Raw genomic sequence first — 11,635 nt, 5'->3', positions numbered from 1 at the left:
AATGTGATAATTTTAGAGATTTTGCGGTTTCCCCATAGGGATAACATGGGATGTTTCTGTCATCGCTACGGCTACGCTTTACCAAATATGACTTTGGCTCCCATACTTTTAATTTGGGGATGGCAAATGAGAATTGTGTGCAAAATGTCATGTCATTTGGAAAAACTCTTGTTTATAGGCCACTCTGAAGGCCAAATAGTCAGAATTCTGCGAAAAGTTTGCGGCTCAGCTGCACAGAGACCGTAAATGTTATCCATAAAATTTGAATAACTTTTGATGCCCCACTTGTCTAGAGGAGGTACACCGATTTTGAGATCGGTGGGCCAAACGCACTAGGAGGAGTTTGTTAAAGTGTGAAGCGTAAATATGAACATTTCAAGGATTTGGCGTTTTTCCCATTTGTGACAGTATATTTGCAGCTCCACAGCACAGAGGTCTCTGTGCCGTGTAGCACTTAAAATCAAAATATGGATAACTTTTGATGCCCCGTTTGTGTAGATGATTTCCCCAAATATGAACTTGATCGAGCTATCGCCCTGGGAGGAGTTCGTTAAAGTGTGAAGCGTAAAAATGTGGTGATTTGAGCGATTTTGCAATTTTCCCATAAGGATAACATGGGATGTTTCTGTCATCGCTACGGTTACGCCGTACAAAATATGACTTTGGCTCTCATACTTTTATGATCAGGATGGAAAATTAGAATTTTGTGCAAAATATCATGTCATTTGGAAAAACTCTATTGTTTATAGGCCACTCTGAAGGCCAAATAGTCAGAATTCTGGGAAACGTTTGCGGCTCCGTCGCACAGAGACCGTAAAAGTTATCCTTAAAATTTGGATAACTTTAGATGCCCCACTTGTCTAGAGGACGTACACCGATTTTGAGGTTGGTGGGCAAAACGCACTAGGAGGAGTTCGTTAAAGTGTAAAACATAAAAATGTGGATATTTGAGAGATTTTGCGGTTTTCCCATAGGGATAACATGGGAGGTTTCTGTCATCGCTACGACTACACCGTAAAAATTTAGGCATTTTTGTGATTGGCTTTTGTGATCGGGACGGCAAAATAGAATTTTGGGTAAAGTTTAGACAATTTTGGTAAAACTAATTTTTGACCTTCAATGTTAATTTAAAGGTCACTCTGTAGGGGGCGCTATCGCGGCCATTTCAATTTTGTCAGCCTAAACTGGTCCAAACTAGAAAGTTTAACAACTGATTCAAATTTGGTCCTAATCGGACTGGTTTTGATCAAATGGGAGCAATTTTTAGATCTGCAATATTCCAAAATAAGTTGTCCAACTTTGCGGCTGCGCCGCACACAGACCGTAAAAGGTATCTCAAAAAATTGGATAACTTTAGATGCCCCACTTGTCCAGAGGACGTACGCCGATTTTGAAGTCGGTGGGCAAAACGCCCTAGGAGGAGTTCGTCAAAGTTTGACGTGAACAAAATGGCCAACACAGCGTGTTTTCATTTTCAAAGGAAAATGGCGGCCATAGGGTAAGTCTGGGGGCGTGGCCACAATGATTTTTTTTTTTTTTGTCCTCACGAGAGGAATGCGTGTCCCGAATTTCGTAGCTTTACGACAAAGTTGACCTCGGGGCGTCTCCCATAGGCGCAATGTATTTTGACTTTTGTCGGTGGCGCTGTCGCGCCATTTTTTAACGAAAAAAAAAATGTCCCAGAAAAAACAAAATTTTTCGCCGATTCTGAATTTTGGGCAAAGTTTGGTGAGTTTTTGAGCATGTTCAGGGGGTCAAATTAGAGATCAAAAAGCAGAAGAACAAGAAAATAATAAAAATAAAAATAATAATATTTTTAGCAAAAACAATATAGCCGTTTCCACTATAACAACAAATTATACATAGTTTGAAAGCTCTAAGCCTTCCCCATGCCGCCATGGGGTGGAATCATCATTACGAGCGCTTACGCGCTCGTCACTCCCCATTCCGTCGGGATGCCCCGCCCACTCCCCATAGACTTCCATTGATTTGAGCAGATACAAGCATGGCCCATGCCTGCGGCATGGATTCTCGCGTACAGGACAATGCCAGGAGGGTTTTTGGAGGAATGCAGCGCTTCGCGCTGCTGTTGTCAACAATTTGTGAATGGGCTACGCCCATTCACAAATTGTTGACTATTTCTGTCATAGCAGGAGTAAGTATGCATGATCCATGCCTTCGGCATGGGCTAGTTCACTGTACTTGCCAGGGGCGACGGGGTACCAAACATGCGGGCTGCGCCCGCATGTTTGGTCAGACAGTTGCAACGCTGCCTTCAGCAGCGTTGCGGGAGCAATAGGCCCTCCGCCCTGCTGGGGCTCGGGCCTAAATATTCCGATGCGAAAACAATGTTTCCCATTTTTCAAATGTCATAAACTATACATTTTCGGAAAGCGTGAGCGCTTTCTTACCTCATGGTGTGGGTCCCTGGTCACTGACGGGTACTTTCGTTAATTTTGAGTGGGCTCCGCCCACTTTGTGTTTTTGGCCCTCTATACAGTAATAATGTTCAATTTTTGCATTACATGCTTATATGCACGGAACATGCAAGAGATGGGGAACGTATTTGTGAGCTACTTAGCGCAAATGAGTGCTTAAGCGGTCGTCATCTAAATGTAAAGTGCTCGTTTAGTGCGCACTTTTGCACGGGCTTCGCCCGTTTACAACGGTAATGTTCCATTTTCCTACTACTAATTAGTATGCACGGGGCGTGCATGAGTGAAGGAGTGCGTTAGTGAGTGTTTGGAAGTGGGCGAGCGCTTCGCGCTCGATTTCGTGCGCACTACGTGCGCACTTTCGCAGCCGTGCTTCGCACGGCCTTACGAGATTAATAGGCCTCTCGCCAGCTTGTGGCGCTCGGGACTAAATATAGCCGCAAGCGGCAATGATCGGCCCTCGCTACGCCGCCGCCACGCCGCAAGAGGAGGGGGCGCTAACGCGCCCCAATTGTCCTTTTATTACGCCTACTGCTGAATCTGTGACGCTGTCACATCTTCTCCCCTTTGTTTTACCATCAAAAAGCATTTTTATTTTGAATTCTTGGCAAAATGTGCGACTTTGCCGCACAGACACCGTGACTCTTTGAATAAAAATGTGGATAACTTTTGATGGTCCTGAAGATGAGTCTCACCAAATTTCACGTTAATAGGGCTGACGCCCTGGGAGGAGTTGGTGAAAGTATAAAGTGTAAACATGTTCTGGTGATTTCCCCATTGGAATAACATGGGAGGTTTCGGTCATCGCTACGGCAAAGCCATAACAATTATGACATGGGTCTCATTTAATTTTTTGATGGGGATGCCAAAATTGAGTTGTGTGTGGAATTTCAGATAATTTCGCAAAACTAAACATTTAACCTCCATATAAAATCTGTAGGGGGCGTTGTGGCGCCAAATTAATTTATTTCACTTCAAGTAGGTTTAGGGCAAAGAGTTTAACAACTGATTCTAATTTGACGCAATTCTGACTTTATCTGCGCAAACGGCAGAAATGTTAAATTTGGGAGATTTCTGAAATTCTAGCTAAAGTTTGCGGCTTCGCTGCACAGAGACCGTGACAGGTATCAATGTAATTTGGATAACTTTTGATGTCCCACTCCTCAGTAGAATTTTCACCAAATTTCAGCTTTTTAGAGCCAACGCCCTGGGAGGAGTTCGTAAAAGTACGACGTTTGGAAAAACTCCCCAGTCATGCTTAGCCATTTTTGAACCAATATGGCCGACATTTGGTTGGGTGGACGGTGTTGCCGTAATAATATTTTTTACTTATTTTGTCACCATCTATCTCTGCGCCAAATTTCATGATTCTACGATCAGATTTTTTTTGGGTCATTTCCCATCTCAATGCATTTTTGGTACATTTGGGGGCGCTGACGCGCCAATTTTTGTTATTTTAGAAAAGGGAAATAGCCAGAATGTAGAGAGGCACGATTTTTAGAGGTGTGCAAATTTTTGTGACTTTTCGTCAATGTTCACTGGGTGAAAAATAGGGGGGTTGGTCCCGAGAAGAAAGAAAGAAAGAAAGAATAATATTCCGATGCGAAAACAATGTTTCCCATTTTTCAAATATCATAAACTATACATTTTCGGAAAGCGCTCGCGCTTTCCTACTTCATGGTGTGGGTCCCTGGTCACTGACGTGTACTTTCGTTAATTTTGAGTGGGCTCCGCCCACTTTGTGTTTTTGGCCCTCTATACAGTAAAAATGTTCAATTTTTGCATTACATGCTTATATGCACGGAACATGCAAGAGATGGGGAACGTATTCGTGAGCTACTTGGCGCAAATGAGTGCTTTATATGGGGATGACGACCGCTTCGTGGTCGTCATCTCAATGTAAAGTGCTCGTTTAGTGCGCACTTTTGCACGGGCTTCGCCCGTTTACAACGGTAATGTTCCATTTTCCCACTACTAATTAGTATGCACGGGGCGTGCATGAGTGAAGGAGTGCGTTAGTGAGTGTTTGGAAGTGGGCGAGCGCTTCGCGCTCGATTTCGTGCGCACTACGTGCGCACTTTCGCAGCCGTGCTTCGCACGGCCTTACGAGATTAATAGGCCTCTCGCCAGCTTGTGGCGCTTGGGCCTAATAATAAAAAAAAAAAAATATTTTTAGCAAAAACAATATAGCCGTTTCCACTAGACAGACAGTCTAGACAGTTGCAACTCTGCCTTCGGCAGCGTTGCGGGAGCAATAGGCCCTCCGCCCTGCTGGGGCTCGGGCCTAATAATAATAATATGTTTAGCAAAAACAATATAGCCGTTTCCACTATAACAACAAATTATACATCGTTTGAAAGCTCTAAGCCTTCCCGATGCCGCCATGGGGTGGAATCATCATTACGAGCGCTTACGCGCTCGTCACTCCCTATTCCGTCGGGATGCCCCGCCCACTCCCCATAGACTTCCATTGATTTGAGCAGATACAAGCATGGCCCATGCCTGCGGCATGGACTCTCGCGTACAGGACCGTGCCAGGAGGGTTTTTGGAGGAATGCAGCGCTTCCCGCTGCTGTTGTCAACAATGAGTGAATGGGCTACGCCCATTCACTCATTGTTGACTATTTCTGTCATAGCAAGAGTAAGTATGCATGATCCATGCCTTCGGCATGGGCTAGTTCACTGTACTTGCCAGGGCCTTCGGCAGCGTTGCGGGAGCAATAGGCCCTCCGCCCTGCTGGGGCTCGGGCCTAATTATGATAAATATTCTGAAATTTTACATATTTAAAATGTAACTAATCTAGATATTCAGTGTTTTGCAGTGTAATGTTTTTGTCCCCAATAGCGCTTGCAGCCATTGTTAACTTAATTGTCTTAAGGGTCTCTTAATTTATTCATAGCTACACATTATAAAGTGCTTTCAGTCGTTATCTCTCACCATTGTCCACCTCCCGGCAGAGCTCTCAATAGAACTGAATTGTATGAACATGTCAAGAGCTGAGGCTTGTAAAACAAACAAACAGTGCGCTGTGTCTGCTCCTCCCTGGGCTCTCCGGACCCCAGCACTAATCCTGACTGGACCATTATACGCTAATGGTTTTGGCAGGATGCTAGTTGGAGCCGCCACATCTCCCTTTCTCACCCAGAGCAGAGTGAGGAGCTGGCACCCTCAGTGTGTCGGTCAGTCATGGCTCATTTGCTCAGAAGAAAAGTGTCCAGTGACTGGGCTGCGCAAAAGATCATAACTGTAAGGAATATCTCATTTTATTTGACGTATAGGTTGTGTTATGTAAAAAAAAAAAAAATCTACTAAAGTTAAAGGTTTGGAAGGCGGGTCACCATTTTCATCTTCTCAAATTCAGATGGGTGTGATTGACAGGTAAATTAGCCAATCAGGGACATGCATGGATTAAGGTGTGGCGGACTGATGTCCCCCCTCCATAAAAATCTTCCGAGACTTTCCAGGCATGCAATATAAATCACAATTAAATAAAAATTGCAATTTGAATGCAATGAGCAAGTTGCAAATCGCAAACTATTCAACTAATGTCCACTGTAAATAACAAAATAGCCCTTCTTATTACTTATAAAACAAGGTAATCCTGAATACTAGACCTCTACAAACACTTCATGCAGTTTATATTTTAGACTTTTCTCATAAAAGATACCGTATTTTCCAGACTATAAGTCGCACCCTTTTTCATAGTTTTGGCCGGGGTGTGACTTATGCTTATATTCTTATATATATATACTTGTACTCCGGAGCGACTTATATGTATTATCTGTTATTTTCACACTTGCACATTTCATACTCCAGTGCAACTTATATATGTTTTTTTTCTTCTTTATTATGCATTTTTTGGCTGGTGCGACTTATACTCCGTTCCGACTTATAGTCCGGAAAATACGGTAATCACAATTGCAGTACTGGCCAGTAAAACACAATTCACATATTATTCCTAAACAGCTTTATTGTGGCCCATGGAGAAGTACTTTTTGAATAATTGCCCATGTTGCCGTGTGCACTATTAACGTATAAATCCAAAAACTATAATTTGACCGTATTGCATTCATCAAACTAAGTCTAGATTTGTGCTTTGTCAGTGTCATACTTCCTGTCGTGCTGCTTGATGATTCGAGGTCAGAATATTAGAGTAGTCCCAGTGAGCTCAGCTCCAGGCCACACTTTCTCTGCACTTTCCCTCTATCTCCTCTGCAGCCCCTGCACCCTCCCAGGATAAAGCTAAGTCTCTCCCAGGAAACCTAAAGAGGATAAATCCCATTAGTCACACTCCACAAATGAGAGGAAGTGGAAGTGTGCAGACAAGGGAACAGTGGCCACAGCAGAGGCAAGACAGAGACAGGGCAGGAAAACACGAGTCTTTAGAAGTCTAGAACAAGTAGTGGTGGATGGTTGTTATGGAGATATGAAACATTTGAATAATGAGTAAAACTCTAAGTAAAACAAATTGGAGAAAAGAGCTAAAACAAAATTACATTAAAACACTGATCAAGGGTATAAATGATGTGATATTTCTGCACTTTTGTGGCTGCTTTGCCTAACTGTCCATTGAGCGATATAGACCCTTCTAGAACTGTTGTGTGCAGAACAGCTGTGTTTACTTCTGACACTTGAATTAATAATGATCAATATCACTTCACTTGAGTGGCTGACCAATCACAGCATTGTAGTTTGGGCGAAAGTCAAAATTATTTCACTCTACCGGTATTTTAAACCCACATATTTTAAAAGCTCGCAGTTTGTATGAAACATTTAGAAGCACAATTATTGATGTATGTTTCATTTAGATTTACATTTGAATCTGAGAAAAATGACCCTATGTGGACAACAGTACTTTTCTCTTCACACACATTCTCACAAGTTCCTCATTCCTTCCTTTGGCCTCCATGCTTTGGCAGCCCACCTCAACAGCTCCCTTCCCACCAGTGATGACGCAAATGACCCACAATGACTGACCCCCAACGGTAAAAACCTGTAAAACATTAAGCCGTTGTGAATAGGAATGAGTGGAGATGCAGGCAGAAGGGGAAGGATTTATAACATCCCTGAAGCGGACAGCTGTGGCAGGCCTTTATACACTCAGTCACCTGGACGCTCTGCTTAGGAAATATAGACCTGCAATCACCAATTTTCCACAATAATCTATAAGTAATTGACAAAAGCCAATACATTTTTCTCCATGGGAACGCTAAGGGGTTTTCACGCTAAGCAACATAACTGGACAAAATGGATAAAGACAATTTGAAGACCTAGAAAAAATGTATAACTTACCGGCTACTACATCCTTTTATTTTTATTTGCAGTTATGAACAGCAATGCGTGCCAAACACCTTCTCCACAGCATGCTGAACAGAGAGAGAGAAAAAACAATGTATTGATCTTTATTCTATTTAACTATTACTGAGACATTAAACTATTACTGAGACGTCATACAAACATTTGTGATTGTGATTGGGCCTATGTCTGGTCCAATGTTTCTCTATCGTCTAGAAACCTAAACCACCAAATGATCCATTATAAATGTATCCACAGGCCCGACCTCTATCCACAGAGACTGCATATGATGAATGTTAAGATGAAGATAACCCATACTTCTATTGGTACTTTCCTTCATAATATGGTGTGGCAATGCCCAGAGGTCAACCATTTTTGGGAGAACGTGGCCAATGCTCTGTCAAATGTAATGTAATGTAATGTAATGCTACTCCTATTGAAGGACACAACAAATATGAAAATGATTATCAACGAACACCGCCAATTTCTAGCTGGCCTTACAGCTGCTAAAAGGATGGAGCCTGCCTCTGAGAGTGGGACAGTGAAGATAAGGGTGGGCAAAGAGCAAGCGAAGGGCCACAGAAGGGTTGTCAACACTGTGAATCTTTCAAAAAGTACCGGTAGCTTTAGCTGCAGTTTTAAAGTTCCACTACACCTTATTTTAGTCTCAATTTTTTAAACTGTTTCACACCAAGATGTTTGTTAATGAGTTTATAATGGAAGATGATTTTTAACCGGCAGTAAAAACTATGCTACTTCTACGCGTGGTATTTTTTTGAGATGATACTTATAAATCACGGCATTCTCCAACATGCTTGAGTCACAAATGGGGTAATTGTGATGTGTATAAATAGTTTATAATATAATACCAATATAAAACAGCAGCGAAGATGTCCAAATTGGTAATCCTAACAGTTCTTAAACCAGTATGTAGTTTTATGAGATGATGATACACCTCCACCTCCAGGTTTAAGACCAGATTACAGTGAATCACAAACCCCCGATGAGTCCTTTATCCCAATATTTGTGCTGGTGTGTCATCCCGGGGGCTAAGCTGCTGTCACTGCCTAAGCTTTCATAGGAATATCTTTTTTATTAGTCCAACATGACCTACTTTCATTTTGTCCATCAAAGCTTAAGAAGAAGTGGTGATAGTAACGCTATAGGAGAATATATAAAGAAAGTACAGTATGGCCCGGAGCTGTGTGTCGGAGCAGAAAAGAGAGATTGGTTCTAATTGAACGGAGAAGTGCAGCAGAAACCCCAGGGTCCGGACTGCACGGATCTCTGGCCTTCTAAAGCGGTTTCATTAACCTGCCTGTACTGTAAAATCAGCATAACAAAATATGTCTATGCGGCATTATGCGAAACTGTACACAGAATCAACAGATCAGGCAGTAGCTTATCAGAAAAACCCGGTACAGATTTTAGTTTGGCGGAAGGTATGTGCATCTCTTTGATCAGCGTCATCGGGCCCCTGAAGGATGCAGTTCTGTCTCGCGGGAGAAGTTTCTGAATGTGTAATCGGCGGCGGAGCGCTCTGAATGGTCATGAGTTTCCATCAGGAGAACAGATGGAAGGTGGAGGAGTATGAATTCAATGGGAAAAGCACTACAATTTCAAGTGGAGTCTCACACTTTATACTTCTCCGTGTCATCGTGTCTGTATTTGGCACAGTATAACTCCCAAAGTCCACGTTCGCTCTCGTTGTGGGGGATAGTGCGTCCTTGATTTCTATTATCACTCTTCTGAGACCCATGCCAAAATTGAAGCGTTTAATTGCTAAGCCTTCTTTTTTTTTATTAAATTTTTTGCTTTTATAAAATGTTGATTCATTGTATGTATCCGTCTACATCAATGATGCACCAGCAACCAATCAGATCCAGTGAGACGATGATAACTACTTTGCTATTGCTATTTTACCAAAACAAGCCACAAACAACACTGTGTAAAAGTGTTCTATTTTTCACACATGATTTTGTGTTGTTTGTTTGTTTGTTATATGGCACTGTGCTTGAGCTTTACTGCCTTAAAAGGTTAAACTTTTTGCAGAAATCCACATGTATCACTCACTTATCTAGCATCCTAAATATGAGAGATGAGTTTATAAGCGATTTTCACAATTCCCTGAGGCCAGATCAAGTTTTGCCGTCACGATACAGCTAACAAACATTACCATGCTAATGATGTTCTCTATGAAACTCTCTTGATCTCATTTTAACCCAAATAGATGCTTTAACATTATAACTGTACTGGCGCAGAACAGATTTTACTTAATTACATCGCGTACTGTCCCTTTAAGGTCCCGGAAGGAAAATATGTCCTCTTCATTTCCCCTACCTTCAATACCATCAGAGCAACTTGTCAGGAGCATTGGGCAGCCTTAGTGCAGTGTCCAGGAAGCCAGCTCCAGATCTTGGGCACGGTTTGGCAGGACGACTCTGACTGAGTAGCATTTCTCACATCAAACCGGGTGAAGCTTTTACTCTCCCCGTATTCTGCATGAGTTTGTTTACTCTGACACTGTTTGCATTGGGCCCCTGAGGCGGCCAAGTGCTGGCCAGTGGCTCCACAGCTCTGGCCGGGGCAGACACACTCTCGCTCACAGCCTCTCTGGGACTACCCTTGGCTCGCTGTGCTGCCCATGTGAGAACTGCCCATCTGAAGTGGCTGCAGGATGCTTAGGTTGGGTTACATGACACTTGGCTTTTATTGATATTCGAAATATCCAAAGTCAAAATCTAGTCTCTTGAGTGCAGTTTGGCTGTATTGACTAAACTGTGTTCACCCCCATTTGCGGATAAATGCAGGTCAATGTCGCAACGACTGTATTTCTTTTATTATTTAGTTTGATCGTTTTGCACCCTTCAAAATTTTCATTATAAACAATATATAGATATAGGCTAGATTATTATTTTTTACATTATATATTCTAAAAATAGAAAGTGTGAAAAAAAATAATTAAAAAAATGGAAAAACAGTTGCACAAAGCATAAAGAAATAAACATGTCCACCAGGCATATGTCCCCTTATGTATTGGTCATTTTTCCATATCCATGTTCAAAGAAAAGATATTTTTTTTAATTTTGTAAATGTCTAAAGTTCAGTCCAGTCCTTGACAGTCGCTCCGTCCCTGTCATCCATTTATTGTTTCCATTGTTGAAGTTTTACATCCGAGATACAAGTCAAATGAAATATCCGTGTTGAAGTCACTACATTTACTATATTATGTACAGAAGAGGTTTTATCATCATAATGCTTGTGTATCTTATGAGCTAAGGCATTAAGCTTTTTGTACTTTTTGCACACGCTTTTTTGTTGTTACAGTTTTTCTACATTCCTGTACAAAAATGCAAAGTGTGAGTTTTACTTTTGAAAGTCTTAACTCAGCTCTTTTATCCTCTTGGTAAGATGTATGGGTCAGTGGTCTGTGCTGCGTATCCGCCAGAAACCCAGTGAACCACGAGTGACTTTTCCACAACAGCTCGATGAGGAAATATTGTCTGCGCATATCTCTTTATAGATGAATAAACTGCCTCTGCAATACAATATTTCAATAATATGCTCATATGGTCGACACAGGATCACTTTCAAGCCGATCTGTCCAATGCGATGCTGTTTGTCGACTGCAAGGTTTGTAGTTTTCACTGTAGCCAGCATGTTGTTCCTGGAAGGAGCATTTTCTGTTCATTTACATCAAACAAAAAGCAAGAGTTCAGGTTTGAGGCTGTGGGAGGGAGTTGTGAACTTTTACTTCGACCTTTGAAATGGTCGAATTATCTGTTTCCAAAGTGAGTGTAGGGCCGGGCGATAAAGGCAATTCATTCAATTTGATATTTTCTTAAAATCAATCGATGTCGTCAAAATGGCCTAATCAACTTATCAACTAATCAACTTTTCAGAG

The 11,635-nt window shown here is 41.9% G+C and overlaps 1 protein-coding gene across 1 annotated transcript in view; it reads left to right on the top strand.

Moving 5' to 3' along the window:
• LOC140348860 (cGMP-inhibited 3',5'-cyclic phosphodiesterase 3A-like) overlaps nucleotides 1–11,635 on the top strand; it is a 124,530-nt gene that overhangs the window by 46,320 nt on the left and 66,575 nt on the right. The gene's annotated exons all lie outside the window — the stretch shown is intronic.

The sequence above is a fragment of the Eucyclogobius newberryi genome, unplaced genomic scaffold (assembly GCF_026437365.1).
Source record: "Eucyclogobius newberryi isolate DKJ021-1_F unplaced genomic scaffold, fEucNew1.0.hap1 SCAF_7, whole genome shotgun sequence".
NCBI classification, from domain to species: Eukaryota; Metazoa; Chordata; class Actinopteri; order Gobiiformes; family Gobiidae; genus Eucyclogobius; species Eucyclogobius newberryi.
The sequence above is the reverse complement of the archived record's forward strand: the minus strand, read 5'-3'. Positions and strand labels throughout refer to the sequence as shown.